Source organism: Nycticebus coucang, chromosome 3, assembly GCF_027406575.1.
Source record: "Nycticebus coucang isolate mNycCou1 chromosome 3, mNycCou1.pri, whole genome shotgun sequence".
Classification (NCBI taxonomy): Eukaryota; Metazoa; Chordata; class Mammalia; order Primates; family Lorisidae; genus Nycticebus; species Nycticebus coucang.
The window spans coordinates 91,487,806-91,505,172 of NC_069782.1; the positions used below are offsets into that span (position 1 = coordinate 91,487,806).

Below are 17,367 nucleotides of genomic sequence, written 5' to 3' on the forward strand. Positions count from 1 at the left end.
TTCCTCCTCCCAGGAGATTACCCAGGGGTGAGAGCTGATTTCACTGCATTCTAGAAGCAGGATGAGACAGGCCCTGACCCCACCCCAAAAGGCCCAAACTGCCTACAGTAGGAGTCCTGAGGCCAACTAAGTGGGAAGAACACAAGAGCCTCATCTCTCCGCCACCTGACCTGGTGCTCCCTGGGCCAGCAGCCTCAGCATTAGCTGGGAGCTGGTGAGAAATGCAAATTTTCAGGCCCAACTTCAGACTCATGAAATCTGAAACTTCGGTGGGGCCCAAAAATCTGTTTTACCAGGCCCTGCAAGCTGCAGTTTGGGACCTAGTGCCCTCGTCTGATCAATTTCAGAACGATTGGAAAGAGATCTAATGAGCAACACCTGGAAGGGGTGGTCCACCCCATCCGAGGCAACTGATTAGCCATGTGCAGGCTTCCCCCTTCCTCTTCCTCTCCTTCCCCCTGCAAGAGAAGGCTGAAATCTGGGAAGCAAGGAGGCTTTCGTGAAAGATGAATGCCTGAAATAAGCTCTCTGAAGCTCTCGTTCCGTCCGGGCAAAAATAGCTGCTCTGGGACTCTGGGGGGGGATTTTTTAGAATGATAGAGGCTCTGTTACCAGCAGCCCCTGCCTCTGAGGACTCTCTCCTCACTCTGGCAAAAGAATGGACATGATCAGGACTCTGCTATTGCTAACACCACTGGGAGATGATGTATTTCTGCTAATGGCACCTTCTGTCGCTACAGAGAAGCTGCTCCAGCTTCCTCCTGTCCCGCAGAGAATCTGGCAGCCTCTGGAAGATGTAATAGAGACCTGAGGACATTTGGAAGATGCACTACACAGGAAGGGTGTTTTCAATTTGATTTACCTTCCGTCTCCTACAAGGAACCGATAGTTAGTACCACACTGCATCACGAGCCCAGCACGCACTGAGACTGGGCCTGGGGGAGACAAAATAGCCCATGTCAAAGATACAAAGGGTGATCACACTGAGCTTGTGACTGGCTCTTGCAAGGACACAAACACTGAGAATTAGCTTAAATACAGCGGGAGGAACTCAGGATGGAAATGGAGAAATGACACAAGGATATTTTATGGCTAGAGACCAATAGGGGTTCCTGTTTACTGCCTGAGGAACAAATAGTTTGTGAATTCATTTTCCATACTCTATTGACAGCATTACGGTGACAGCAATTATTCAGGGGTTAAGTCAGACCTTAAGCTTTTAAGTGTAAAGGGTGAAAATATTCAGGAAGCTTAGGTTTCTACTGCAAAAATGTTCTATGCCCAAAATTGGAATACCTTTTAAATGTCAGATGTGTTCACATTTTCTCGCTGGAATGGATGGTTGAAAATGTAAGAATTATTTCAAGTGGAGGTCATATCAGTATGAAGAAGGCTTGCATGGACTTATTCAATAAATGCTTATTAGACATTGTATTAGTTTTAATAAATTACCACAAACTTGGCTTAAAACAATAGAAATATATTCCCTCACAGTTCTGGAGGCCAGAGGTCAGAAATCAAGAAGTTAGCAGGCCGAGCTCCCTTCAAAGGCTCTAGGGGAGACTCCGTTCTTCCCTCTTCCAGCATCTGGAGAGGCTGCAGGTATTTCTTAGCTTGTGATGACATTTCTACCTGTCTTCTCATGGCCCTCTCTCCTCTGTGTGTTTCCTCTTCTAAGAACTTGTCCTTGAATTTAAACCCATCCAAAACTAGGAAAATTTCATCCTGGCCTCTTTAATTACATATGAAAAGACCCTTTTTCCAAATAAAGCCACATTCACAGGTTTTGTGTAGACATATCTTGGAGGGATGTGGGGCGGGGGGGAAGAGGGGTTATTCAACATATTACAGGCACATACTATGAACTTGGCATTGTTCTTAAATTTGAGAATACATCCCTGGAGGACAAAAAAGTAAAAAATTCTGTCTTTTTGGAATACAAATTCTAGTGGGAGGAGATAAATGATAAATACTAAGCATAATAAATAAATGTAGTTTCTTAAAAAGTGGTAAGTGTTCTGGGAAATGAAAATGTAGGACAGGGTAAAAAGGGGCCCTTGACTGCTGAGGTGATTCTGATGTTGGGCAGTCTGCGGTATTAAGTATGTACACCAAGTCTCCTTGGAAAGGTAAAATTTCAGCAAAAATATAGTGTAAGTATGGAAGAAAAAGTACCCTGATTTCTCCCTCATTGTCCAAACTCAACCAGAAGCAAAAGGGCAATGGAGCCTGGGTGGTTCGGGGCAGTGCCAAGTCACCAGGACACAGAGCAAGGCAAAGAAGAGTAAAACAGCCTGGGTGACAAATCAGGAACAGGCAATACCTCCAAGCCTAGTGCCATCCCTGGAGATTCCACGCAGGGTAGGAGAGCAGGATCCCTTGCCCACATGAAGCTTGTATTCTGATGGGGGACAGACATTAAAGAAATAAAAGTAAAAAAACAGGCAGACCCTGGAAGAAATCCCACTCATTCTTGGAAGAAAGAAATAGTGTAGAGCTTTTTACCTAAGAGTAGATACCAATCTATACCTTATTGAGGTGATTAAAATTCTGATAGAAAACACAAACTTCTTCCGTGACTTGGCAGTTATGAATTAGGATTCCTAAGTGCCCATCAACCCAGGAATGGATTAATAAACTGTAGTATATGTACACCATGGAATATTATGCAGCCTTAAAGAAAGATGGAGACTTTACCTCTTTTATGTTAACATGGATGGAGCTTGAACACATTCTTTTTAGTAAAGTATCTCAAGAATGGAAGAAAAAGTATCCAATGTACTCAGTACTATTATGAAACCAATATATAATCACCCACACTTTCATATGAAAGATAAAACACAACTATAACCCAGGATGAAGAAGGGAAGAGGAGGGTAATGGTAGGGGAGGGGGGAGGCCGGCTGGAGGGAGGGTAATCAGTGGGACTTCATCTACGGTGTATATTGCAAGGGTACATGTCAAATCTATTAAGAGTAGAGTATGAATGTCTTAACACAATAATTAAGTGAGGTGAAGGCTATGTTAACCAGTCTGATGTAAGCATTCCAAATTGTATATAAAATAATAAATATTGTACCCTATAAATGTATTAATGTACATAGTTATGATTTAATAAAAAAAATTAAGAGAAAGAAAAAAAGGAAACACACAGACATTCCGGCTTGAATAATAAGAAGACAGACACAAAAAGTTATCCATATGACCAGAGAGAAGGACGTAAGTTTATTAACACATAAGTCCTATGATCCACCACAAGCAAAAGGGCTGAAAATGTGTTCATCAGCCTCAGGAAGGATGAGCCAGACTACCTCATGCTGACTTGTTCAAAACCTGAGCACAGAACCCCTCCACTGGAAAGGCCTCAGCAGTTCTGCTTGCCACACCTTTAGGTAGAGAACAAAAAGGCTCTCAGGAAAAGAAGAACATTCAAGGGCAGGTGCTGAAACAACTCTGCATTATGGAAATCCTCTCCCACAAGTGACTTTAAGCACTTCTTGCAATGGGAAACTTGTTACCTTCAAAGAGAGATCTAATTTTTAAAACAACTTATTTACACCCAACTGCATTTGGCCTGTATCTTTCACCTCAGAACATTATGAAATTGATAGAGAAGTCCTACAGGAGACTCAAAAATCATCCTAAGAGAAGCTAGGAAGGCTCTAACATGAGAATGACCTCTTTGCCCTTCTCATTTTAACAACAAAAAGCCAATGCCCTCTGGGAAAACTAAAACTCAAAACCCATATGATTAAAAAGTATAAAGTCAAAAGGATAGAAGTTTCTTTAAAATGTTAACATAGAATTACCATATGACCAAGCAATTCCATTTGTAGGTGTATACCCAAAAGAATGGAAAACAGGTATCCCAGTAAATATATTAACAAGCATGTTCACAGCAGCATTGTTCACAATAGCCAAAAGGTGGACACATCCCAAATGTCTATCAAAAGACACATGGATAAACAAAATGTGGTATTATCCTGACAAGGGTATATTATTTAGCCTCACAAGGAATGAAATACTGAGACATGCTACAAGGTTCATGAGCCTTGGAAACATTATGCTAAGTGAAAGAAGCCAGATACAAAAGGTCACACATTATAGGACTCTGTTTATAAGAAATATATAATTTTTGCAATTATAATATTTCTAAGAAATAGATAAATCCATGAGGACAAAATGCCTATCAGTATCTTCCAAGGGCTGAGAGAAAGGGGGAATGGAGAGAAACTGCTTAATAGGTTAGAGCAGTGATTTTCAACCCGTGTGCCACAGCACCCTGGTGTGCCATGAGAGGATCTTAGCTATACAAATTCTGTCATACTAGAACTTTGGGTTTCAAAGATGTCAATTTAGAACTAACAAAAAAAACAGCTAGCTTTACTACCAGGTAACTCAAGGACCCAAATGTATCCAGGGGCACAAAATGAAAATATAAATCAGTCCAGAGAAGTACAGACCAGCACTTCTCAAACAATCAGTCGTTATTATTTAATATTAAATTTCCCATCCATCATTAATAGGAATATAGACTTTTAAAATACAGAAAGCTGGAGAGAAAAATAACTCATGAATTAATAACAATAAAAAGCTGGATAATTTGCAAAATTATTACTTTTCTTGATCCTATCAGGGAACTGAGGCAGCAGGAGGAAGATGAGGCCCTCATCATCTGGATCTGAAGAATTCAGATAAAATTTTCAATAGACCCATTAACGGCCACAAATGGGCTAATATAGGAGAATAGAATCTTTTGGAGTGGCAGAAATAGGGAATTTCATACCATATCTTTTCCAAGGAGCTCTCTGTGCTCTCCCAGAGAAAGACTGGGGTCTCAGAAAAACTAACCCCAATGGTGCCATCCTGGAGAAAAGAAGGGATGCTGCTCCTGGAAAGGCAAACAGCTCCTCACACTTCTCTACCAAAAGAACAAAAGTCTTAAGATGCTTGGAAAGGAGCAGCATATCCTGTTATGCTGGGGGGGCAACTGCATCTGGGAGAAGGGTGAAGGATAAAACTCTCAACCTCTAAGGAAGGAATAGGAAGTGATTCTTGTAGAAGACTATAATAGGTCTCCAAAAGCTGAGGGAGGAGGCCATCGATAAGGAAGACTCATTCACTTAAAGCAAAGAACATTACCAGAAATAAAGAAGAATACTGCATGATGATAAAGTGGTCACTTACCAAGAACACATAATAATCTCAAATATATATGTAGTTAATAACAGCGCTTGAAAATATATAAAGCAAAGTTATAAAACTGAAAGAAAAAAATTAGACAAATTCATGATTACAGTTGGTGATTTCATCATTCCTCTCTCAGAAATCAATAAACTAGGCAGACACAATCAGTACAGATATGGAAAACCTGAACAATACTATCAACCAACTTGATTGACATCATGTGAAACAACAAAAATACACATCCTTTTCAAATAATATGTGACATTCACTAAAACAGACTACATTCTTAGCAATAAAATAAACTTCTACAAATTTAACAGATTTTAAGTCATAAAAGTATGTTATCTAACCATGCAAAATTAACTAGCAATGAATACAGAAAGATATTTGTAATATTGCCAAATACAGGATATCCATAAAGTTTGTGTGCAATTTAAGATCATTTTACATTGTAAGTTGCACATGAACTTTATGGACACCTGTATATGAAAATTAAACTATGTAGGTCTAAAGAAGTCGTAGGTCAAAGGGAAAATTATAAGGGAATGTAGAAAATATTTTTAACCAAATTAAATAAAATATAACAAGATATGTGGAACATAGCTCAAGCAGTACTCAGAGGGAAATTCATAGCATTAAAATATTTATACTAGATGGCTGAGTGCCTGTAGCTCAGTGGCTATGGTGCCACATACACCGGGGCTGGCGGGTTTGAACATGGTTTGGGCCAGCTAAACAACAATGACAACAATAACAAAAAAGTAGCCAGGCCTTGTGGTGGGTGCCTGTAGTCCCAGCTACTCAGGAGACTGAGGCAAGAGAATTGCTTAAGCCCAAGAGTTTGAGGTTTCTGTGAGCTGTGATGCCACAGCACTCTACCGAGGGCACCATAGTAAGACTCTGTCTCAAGAAAAAAAAAAAATTATCCTAGAAAAGAAGAATGGTGTCTAATCAATAACCTAGGTTTCCATCTTAAGAAACTAAAGAAATTATATGTATAGTTAAAAATCTTCTAACAACAATGACAAAACCAAAGAAAACTATAGGCCCAAATATATTTACTAATGAACTCTTCCAAACATGTAAATAAAGGAAAATACCAATTCTATACAAACTCTTCTAGCAAATGAGAGGGAGCACTTTTCAAAACTCATTTTATAAAGCATTATACTGACACCAAAACTAGATAAAAATATTTCAAGAAAAGTATAAACCACTTTGGAAGGCTGAGGTGGGAGAATCACTTGAGGCCAGGAGTTTGAGATCAGCCTGAGAAAAAGTAGTGGGACATAGTGGCATGTGCCTTGTAGTCTCAGCTACTTGAGAAGCTAAGTCAGGAGAATCACCTGAGCCCAGGGGTTTGAGGCTATGATGAGCTATGATGGTGCCACTGCGCTCCAGCCTGGTCAACGAGTTAGACTTAGTCCCTTAAAAAAACAAACAAACAAACAAAAAACTATAGACTAATATTTATTATGAACATGGATGAAAAACATTCTCAACAAAATACAATAGAACCTCCATAGTTGACTCCCTCCCTACATTGACCATTTCCTTAAGTTGACCTAGTTTTCACAGACTGGACATGCACCACATGTACTCAAGGGAAGTTCCTTATGTTGAACAGTATGTTACAGTCCCTTGGGTGGTCCACTTACAGAGGTTTTACTATATTAACAAATCAAATTTAGCAATATATTAAAAATACATCATTACCATGTAGGGTTTATCCTAAGAATGCAAGGCTGGCTCATCATTCAAAAATCAATCAATGGAATTCATCATATATGCAGATAAAAGAAGATAAACCATACATTTATCTCAACAAATACAAGAAAACATTAAAAAAATTCAACTTTATTCATGATACAAATTCAGTAAACTAGAAATAGAAAAGAACTTCTTCAATCTGATAAAGGACATTTATAAAAAAATCTATGCCTGACTTTATATGTAGACGTGAAAACATATGCCCACACTGAAACTCTACACACAAATGTTAACAGCAGCTTTATTTATAATCAACAAAATCTGAAAGGAACCTAAATGTCCCTCAGCTTACAAATGGATAAACAGTGGTATAGCCATGTGATGGAACACTACTCAGCAATAAAAAAGAATGAATTACTGTTGCGTGCAACCACAAGAATAGTCTCACGTGCGTTATGATAAGTGAAAGAAGTGGACTCCAAATTATTGTATGATTCTATTTACCTCTAAACAAGGAGAAATTTTATGAACAGAATTTGAATCAGTGTTGCCAGGAAGTAGGGATGATGGGATTGGATGACGACAAAAGGGAAAGGAGGAAATTTGGGGGGAAGATAACTGTTCTTTATCTTGATTGTTATGATAATTATCAGACCACATATGTTCGTCCACTCATGGAACTTTACACGAAAGATAAATTTTAGCATATGTAAGTTATCCCTCAATAAACTTTAATCAATTATATCCCTACTTTTTCCCTTAGTACTGTCTTGGAAAGAAATCTAAGTGAAAAAAACAAAAAAAAAAAAAAGAAAAGAAAAGTAATAATAGATTGTGTCTTCCCAGTTACATGAAAAACTCGGGGTAGGGGAAGGTAATAGGATGTTGAAATACTTTGTGGATAAAATGTGGAATTACTTTAACAGTAGTTACCTCTGTTAATGAGCATTTAATATGTAATTTTTTGTATTAAAAATAGTTTCTAAAATTAATTACTAGATACGGTAATGTTACATTCTTTTAAAGATTTCTGAACACTTACTTGTAATTCCTGTACTTATCTCATGCACCTGTATTAATTTCCAGACTGGCAACACTCCATGGAAAACTTTGAGTAATACTGATATAGATAATTTCCTGGAATAACAATGTAATATATATTTTCAAAATTAAAAATAAACAATAATGGGAAGTTGTATAATATAAAATAATGTGTAATTTTTATTAAATTCATCTATTCCCTTTCAGTGTAGGTAGTGTTCCTAAGCAACAGAAGGAGATTATAAAGAAATATATAAGATATAATCTTATTTTTATTTCATAAATATCATAAATACACATCTTTCACATATATAGAAATAAAATTCTAGCAGTTAATCTATCAAAATACAAGTAGTTGTTATAATATTTCTAAAGAAGCTTATTTTGTTTCAGTTTTATTTCTTGGTTTTTTTTTTTTTTTTTTTTTTTTTTTTTTTGCAGTTTTGGCCGAGGCTGGGTTTGAACCCGCCACCTCTGGCATATGGGGCCAGCGCCCTACTCACTGAGTCACAGGTGCTTCCCTCTTGGTATGGATTTTTGAGTGTATCTATAAGACACATGCATTAGTTGTATAATGAGTAAAAAAGGTCTCTATTTAGGAGTTCATCCTTCCATTTCAGAGGCCAAGATCATCAAAGGTCCTTTCACAATATGTCAGTAGGAGTTCCAGGGAGACCAAATTCTAGACTGACTCTTCTGGAAAGCACTGCTCATTTCAAACTCCTATTTACTACATTCCTCCTGTGTGTGAGGTACTATACCAGGTACCTCAGAGGACACGAAAGTCCATGAAAGCCTGTGGCTTCAAAGACCTCTGAGTATTTTGGGGGTGGTATGGTGAAGAGGGATTGAGATCCCCAGATGCTCTATGAGAGAAGGAAACTCAAAATGAGCTATCAACACTGTTGACATTTAATGAATAGTGTGGGCAGGTGAGAGAGCTGAAGGTGTTCTAGGAACAGGGACCACAGGGGTGACACATAGGGAATGTGAGACCTCAGCCCATTGTGACTGGGAGGCAGGTGCATGAGTGGGGCTGGATGGTTCTTTGGAGCTTAGGACTTACCACGGAGAGGGCCCTGTAAAGACAGTGCCAGGGTTTTAGTGACATGAGTAGGATGTGAGCAGAAAGGAGATGGGAGTGAGACTTGTTTTTAAGTAAGGCAATGAAGGAAAGGGAGAGGCAGGAGAGGAGGGATGGAGTTTGGAGGACGGGATGCAAGTAACTAACACTAGGCAAGGCTAACTTTCTTTCTTTCTTTTTTTCTTTATGAAAGAATCAAACTTCACCTTTCAGGTGGGAGCAGCAGCTGACAGTAAGGAGACAGATTAGGGAAGAGGAAGTTGCTGGTGGAAGGTCTGATGGGGGCAAGGAAAGAAAGATCTCAATTTGGGGGTATAACAAAGGTTCTCCAACTTTCTCCACAGTGCCCTGAGTGTCTCAGTAATGCTTTTCATGGGGAACTCATGCATATCCCCTAAAAATACCTAAGAGTTCCATTTTATGCAACAATTTAATAAGTATTTAGGTCCTAATAACTTAATATCCATTTGATAAAAATATGCATAAATTAAAAATAGGTATCTCATTCTTCTAGGCTCGCCCTTATTTACTAAGGGATGTGTGGACCCGTTGGGCCTTGTACAACTTCCTAAACCTTAGAATTTGGGACAGCTTTTGCCACCGAGATTTACTGTTCCACATTGATTTCTTAATACACAGGCTTTTCATCATAGCATCTATAAAAAAAAAAAAAAAGCAACTTTGCAAAAATATGGTATTATCAGAAGAACGTGGCAAAAATTAATGTTGAAACTGTGAACTACCTGAACTTGTAATTTACACAGTGTCTGCCAGATGTCACACGTTGCTGTGTTGCTTTCAAATGTTTAAAATATCCTGTAGTATCCCTGTGAGCCCGTTGAAGTTCTCTCTGGAGCCTCAGGTTACAATTTGGGTTTAGGGGGACAGGAAGAGAGAGACAGAGAAAGAGAGAGAGAGAGAGAAGAGACTGGATCCAGGGCTTCCTAAAGTAGAGAGGGGGACGTTGAGCAGGCTCAGAAAAGTAAGTGTCCAGGTCATTATCTGGTGGTTCTCCAGGTGTTGTAGCCCTTAATCTCACTAATTTACATTTGTGATTAGGATCTAAGTGCCAGGAAGGTGTGCTAAGCAGATCCTACACCACAACCCATGTAACTCAATGCGATTTAAGGATTACCAGTTCTTACCACCCCAGCTTACCTGCAGGGTGTGAAAGTCCTCAACTAAGTTGCCCTGTGAATCATCAACTAGGGGAAATCATTTAAGTGCACACTAGCTAAACATTGACCAAGGTCACCATTTAACCTTCAGGGAAAAATGACCCTCCACTGACCACTTGCATTTGGCCCAGTTGTGCCAGAGGCTCCGGAAATGCCAACATCCCACTTCTGAAATAAGTTCTAGGATTGCTTGGCTCAGGACTCAGAGAGGCCAGGGAAGTGTCAGGAGCCAGCGAAAGGGGGAGTTCTGGGGCAAATGACTGGATGAGAGGAAGGTCCATGGCAAAGAAGGAACACCAGGGAGGTAGCCCTTGTGTATGTTGAGTGGGTGGCTGAGCACCCCTAGGTGCCTGAGAGTGAGCTGCCAGGGACCCTGAGTACTACAGGTGAGGTGTACAATGCCCAGATTGCACCTCTTTCCAGGACAGCACATCTACTTTCTGATCCTTCCATTTAAAGGCATGCAGGGCAACTGGCCAAAGCACAGAGAGTCTGTCAAAAGGAAGGAAATCGATCTTTAGATTGATTAAGTAGAAAGGTTAACAGAACCTAAGTTCAGCGCAGAACAAAGTACAACTTACATATATACACATATACAGAGATTTACAAACACACACACACAGAACATGTTGCTTTCAGAGGAACAGGCTGGGGTGGGTGAAAGAGGATTTCTGAAATGCCAAAATGAAGGACGCTGAGTACTTGCTATTGGGCAGCCCACAGAGCAGATACTATTTTACAGTTAAATGATATCTAGTGTTTCCTAATTTGTTCAAAGTCACATAGCAAGTAAACGGAAGGGGCAGTAAATCCACCCACGATCCTACAGCTGGATTTTTCTTCTTCATTCTCTCACAAAGATGCAGTAGTTTTATGTGTGATAAAATACATACAACATAAAATCTACCACCTCAACCATTTACAAATACACAGTTCAGAAGTGGAGTTTGTTTGTTTGTTAGTCTTGGTGGGGTTTTTTTGTTTGTTTGTTTTGTTTTTTTTGAGAGAGAGAGAGTCTCACTTTGTTGCCCTGGGTACAGTGCCATGCCATCATAGCTCACAGTGCCATGCCATCATAGCTCACAGCAACCTCAAACTCTTAGGCTCACGCAATCCTCTTCCATCAGCCTCCCAAGTAGCTGGGATGGGACTATAGGTGCACACCACAACATATGGCTACTTTTTTCTATTTTTAGTAGAAACAGGGTCTCGCTCTTGCTCAGGCTGGTCTGGAACTCCTGAGCTCAAGCAATCCACCCACCTTGGCTTCCTGGAGTGCTAGGATTACAGGTGTGAGTCACCACGCCCCACCCCCAGTTCCAAAGTGTTAACCACATTCACTGTAATTTGCTGCACAACCAATCTCCAGAACCCTCTTCCTCTTTCAAAATTGAAACTCTGCACCCATTAAACAATAACCCCCCAGCCCCTTGCAATCTCTATACCTTCTGTCTCTTTGCATTTGATTGCTCTATGTACTTCGCGTAAGGGGAATAGGACAATATTTGTCTTTTTGTGATGGCTTTCTTTTTTTTTTTAAGTCAAAATTCAATATATATATATATATATATATATTTTTTTTTTTTTTTTTGTAGAGACAGAGTCTCACTTTATGGCCCTCGGTAGAGTGCCGTGGCCTCACACAGCTCATAGCAACCTCCAACTCCTGGGCTTAAGCGATTCTCCTGCCTCAGCCTCCCGAGTAGCGGGTGAACCATGAAGATACGCTGAGTGAAATAAGGTCATTACAAGGGTGACGGCCTTATTTCACTCAGCATATCTTCATGGTTCACCCATGTTGTAGCATGTGCCAGGATTTCCTTCTTTTTAAGGCTGTATAACATTCCATTGTGTGTATAGACCACCTTTGGTTCAGCCACTCATCTGTCAATGGACACTCTGGTTGCTTTTACTTTTTGGCTATTGTGAACAATTCTGCTGTGAACATGGGTGTACAAATATCTCTAAGCGACTCTGCTTTCAATTCTTTTGGGTATACACTCAGAAGTAAAATTGCTGGATCATGTATTACAGTAATTCTACCTTTAATTTCCTCTTAACCTCTTTTTTTTTCAATGCTGTCCATAAGCAACCTTACCAGGAAATGGCTACTACATAAGCCATACATCCCCAAACCAGACCTCACTAAAGTGAGACAGGCATACCTCCAGCTGCCTACCAACCCACAATAAGACAAAGCTAGTGCTTGAAAAAAGGAGCCCACCATGGAATCCAAGATAGCACTGCAGGCAGTGGGTTCCTGAGCCTGAGCTGCTGCTGCTATACCGCTTAACAAGAACCCCTGCTCAACTTTCCCCAGATGTCTCAGGACCTCCCTTCTTCCTCCCCACATTCAGTTTATTTTCCACCACCAACAGTGCCAGTGACTACACTGAAAAGCTGTGTCAATCGCTTCTTTGTCTGAGAGAAGGACATTTATCGTCTGCTGTACTAAATCTGAAAATATCATAACCAAGCCGTGGGCGTTGGCTCACATTACACTCTGTAATTTCAGTTAGTGAGTTAATGGGAAAGATGCATTAACATTTTGTTTGTGGTTTAAAATACATATTTACGCAGTTTGACTTTTCATATCCCAAAACTTATAATTTACCCATCATTATGTTCCCTATTCTCCACTTACACGTGAACTGCCCTCACTGACGTGAGGGAAGCCGAGGAGGCTGCGGTGGTTCCGTGCATCTGGAAAGCCCATCGGCTCAGAGCAGAGCAGGGCGCTATTGCCTAGCGGTTGGGGAAGGAAAAGGGCTCTGGACAAAATCTCTGAGTTAATAGGTTCATGCACAGCTGTTGCCTCCAAACATAATAGACAAGAATGACTGAACTGGAGCCTTGTGTCAACTCCACCATGTTATGACCTGGGCCAGACAGAGCTATGACTGAATGTACAGACCCAGAGCTCGGGTTCCCACCAACAGTGGCCGTTAAGCTTCCCAGGACACTGGTAAACTCCATACTTCATCTTCCTACTTGTTATATTATAAAATGCCCTCATTTTGTTACCAATGCATTTAATTGCCCCAACTCATTCCTAAATCACATAATGTTTCCCTGTATTTCCTCTAAGAGGTGAAGGGAAGAAGTGTTGCTCAGTGGAGAGGGCGCAGGCTTTGGAGTCAGACAGCCCTGCGTTTAGATCCCTGCTCTGCCATTCATCAGCTGTAGGAACTTGAGCAATTCACCAACATTCTCAGTCCATAACGCAAGGTAGATAAATAGCGACTATTTGCTGCTCACATCATAGCACTCTGCTCCTTACATTTCATTTGGTTCTGCTACAATCCTGTCTAAACCACAGCAGAAGAAGTGTCATTTTCACCTCTAGTTTCGGAGTCTTACTCAAGGACTTCCACAGAATTAGGATTTAATAAATGTTTGGTGCATTTAGAATTTAATCGCAGGGACAGAATTGTCATATTCAAACTAATGAGAACAATTAGGAAGACTTTTGTCTGGAAAGAAAGTCAAAGACTGAGAAGGGATCCTATCTGAATCAATAGAATCATGGAAAAGGATAGAGAGAAAACACTTTTCATGCCAGCCAAGAACACGGGAAGAGGAAGAGAATCTTGGAGCTTGAAGGCAGTAATTGAAACTTACATTACTGGCCTTGCATACTCATTGCCCCTACAATTGGTACAAACTGAAATGACCAATATGTTCCAAAAAGGTTTAAGAAAACTCACCAGCATTGATACAGAAGGTATTAACCAGGCATTTAAGCTGGATGCCCAGGAGATTTCCCTCTTGAGGGCCTGACTTCCCATTCAGAAAGCATATGCCAGCTCCTCATTCCTTTCCTATGGGACTTTCCAGTGTATTGGCAACAAATTAAATCCCCACCCTCAAAGTCTCCAGATAGATTTTCTCCAAAGAGTAGACAAATTTCAATAGAGCTTTCTGAAAGAAATGAAGCCTTCCTGAATGAGAGGAACAAAGCTTTGCAGAGAAGAGGAAGATACTTTGGGAGAAAACATTGTTCCCTCAGGACATGCATCCACCTCTTATCCTAGAGAGAGAAAATAGCCCTGGAAGGAGCTGAATGGAGTGTTCTGACCTCTCTTCTGTGACCCTGACTGTCACCCAGCCTCTGCTAGATTACAACAGTGATGGATCACTCTCCTCTATGCCGGGCTTAGGTGCCAGTATCGGACAGTTCTGATGGTCACAGAGTTCTTGCTATATTTTCAAACGTAGGAGAAATCAAAGTTTGTGTCACTGAGCAGTGACATGATGATTGCTGGTTTATCTTCTTTCCTACATCTCATGGGTCCTGTTTGGGCCTGCAGAGCAGGACAGACACTGATGCCCTCTTGCACATGAAGCCCTTCAAATACTGAACACAACCCTCTGCCATCTCCCTAAGTTCTTTATACTCCAGGCTAAGTGTATGGCTGCTCTGATGACCTGGTTTAGAGACCCCAATCGTGTGGTTAAATGATCCTATGAGACTGACTTTTGTCTCCCTTGGACCAATTACCGGCACGGAGTGTGGTAATGCAAAAGCTATCCCATGCAGAAGTTATAAGGAATACAGAGCCTTTAGGAACCTTAGATATAACCCAGTCCTCACTCTATTCATAGAGAGTCTGAAGGTCAGAGAGAAAATAAGTAGTAAAAATCTATTTGAGGGCCCAGGTCCCACAATGCTTAGGACAGAACAAATAGCTTTGCCCTGCACGTCTTCCCTGGATGAAGACAGCTTCTACCCAACCCCTACGTTTTCCACTGCCATAAGAGCACCACTATGTAATTACTCCCATGTAATTCCTCCACCCGACACTAGGGTGCACTGGCATGCCACCCACTACCCTCTTCGCCCACAAGGGAGATCTGAATGCCCACCAATGGCTGGGGTGATTTATAGGACTTGCCTGGGAGAGGATTTTCCAAGAAAACACTCCATATAATTGGCCTTTGGTATATCTCCTCAGTGGTGATTTATTTGTGTAGAACAAGCCAAAGAAAGTCCCTCCCCACCTCTGCAAAGCCTCCAGTCCCTCAAAGTTCAGCAAGTTTCTGGCCAGAGAATGTTCTTCCTCTCCTCCCACTCAGCTTTTTTTCCTGTGGTTTGCAATCTCATTTGCTAAATATACTGAGATGCCCTGTACACAGTGGTCTGCAGTTTTAGAATGTGCCCGACTTCCTTTGGCTGGGAGCATCATTCATAAATCACTGTGCTAGCAGCTGCCATCCATTTATATCCATGACCTACCAGAACTGAAAGCTCAAGTTCTTCCACAGTGATGCCTTTTTCATTCAGGTCCCTCGATGAGAAGAGAACCCTCTCCCACCCACACCTACACACACAAGCATTTAGCTGTGTGGTGGGCACAGAGAAGGTTCACAGCAAATACTCACTGAACAGAGTGCTTATAGATATTCAAGGAGTAACTTTAAACTTGGCCACTTATTCATGAGTGCTGAGTGACAATGGCAGGCCTAAGTGCCCTGAATGCAACCTGGATGATGAGTATGTTGAAGAACATTCTGAGTGGAGGAAGCCGGGCTCATTCAACAAATAAGCAGAATAAGTTTCCCAGCCTGGCAAATAAATAGCTTCGGATTTTTCCCAGCCCAATTGAAATGGCCACCTCCAAACAAGTCCTGAAAGGATTTCCTGATAGGTAAGGCACTCTCAGAGGTGAACTGCAGAGACAATGGGTTGGTGAGAGCAAACACTTTTCCATAATGCGGGAGGAGCGCCCTGTTAAACCTGCCCCACTGAGTAGGCCCCACTTGGGGAGAAGTGCTCTGAACTCAGGAAGTGCCGGAGCTTCCCCGGAATACAGCGTGGGGATAGGAAAATACATGTCCCTGGCTCCCAGTAGGGAAATTTGGTTTCATATGTGTCAAGGGCAGTCTTTAAACTTGAGAAGACTAAAGAACTCTGGAAATGGGAACCTGGGGAGAGGAAAAGGTAGAAGGAGTGAAGGATGGATACCCACTGTTGAGAATAGCTGCTGGGGGCAAACACAGTAGGGAGATAGGGAGATAGCTCTGAGTTTGACAGGGCCAGGGGCCCCACCTCAGGACTGCTCACCTTAATCCTAGTGCTGGGGAGGAGGGAACACTACCAATCTACCAACCAGAACTTAGATGCCAGCTGCAGAAGGATGTAGAGAGCTCTCTGGCCCACAAACCAACCTATAAAGGTAAAATAGAATCTTGAAGGTGACCCAGAACAGCCTTAAGGCTAATTATCATGTCAGTAGCTTCAATCTATTTTAAGGTCCACACCCCCTCCCCCTGTAGTCTTCCAGAAAGGCCGATGGGAAGTCCACATGTGCAATAAGATTCTGGTTCCAAGGTGACCTCTGAACTGCAAGGTGGGCCCAATCCAGGCAGTGCGCGATAGAACCCCAAGGCATAACCAGGCCTTTTTGTGGTCGCAATGATGGAGACCATTCATTGTCTATGGCAACTGTGTCTTGCTCTGTAAGCCTATACCTTGCTCTTACTCTGTGAACCCATCTTTTTCTTTCTCAATAAACGTTGTTTCATGCTTGCTTTACTTTGGGGTATCTGGCCATTCTTCATCCAGGAGAACCCCCAAGAACCAAGGACTCAGACAACTGCCTGAAACCCCAACATTTTAGAACATAGAGAGCTGCCTGGAGATAATTCCTCTGTTTTCAGGCAGGCAGTGATCTTCAGGTGAAATCTTTCTTCAGGAAGAAGATGGGGCTGGGAGGAGAAAGGAGCTATAGAAAAGATGGCAAATGGTTGGAGCCATGTCTTCCCTGCAGCCCAGAGGGATTTTCTATGAGGAACTGCCCTCCGTCCCAGACAGCACAACCATTCATGGTGTTCCTTGGCAAGATGGCAGGAAGCAGAACAGAGAGCCACTTTCCAAGGACACTGGTTGGGTGAGGCTCAGAGAAAGGAAATTGTCACTCTCTCTGGCCAGTGGGGACTAGGGGTTAGTAAAGTGACCCCTGCCTACACCCCAGCCCCAGCCAGGCCATTCTTCAGGAGTGTGTGGGAAGAACAGACTTGATCTTGGCTGGTGGAAGAGGCTTTCTCCTCCCAGCTGCTCCAGGAGACTGCTGGAAAATATAGCGCAAGATTGCATTACCAATTTCTGTTGGCCTAACACAATGAAAACCCATATCTAATTTGCTGTCCACTATCCCCCAGGTCCCC

General features: G+C 41.5%; 1 protein-coding gene across 1 annotated transcript in view; it reads right to left on the reverse strand.

Moving 5' to 3' along the window:
- Positions 1–17,367, reverse strand: part of LRMDA (leucine rich melanocyte differentiation associated) — a 777,564-nt gene that overhangs the window by 455,998 nt on the left and 304,199 nt on the right. The gene's annotated exons all lie outside the window — the stretch shown is intronic.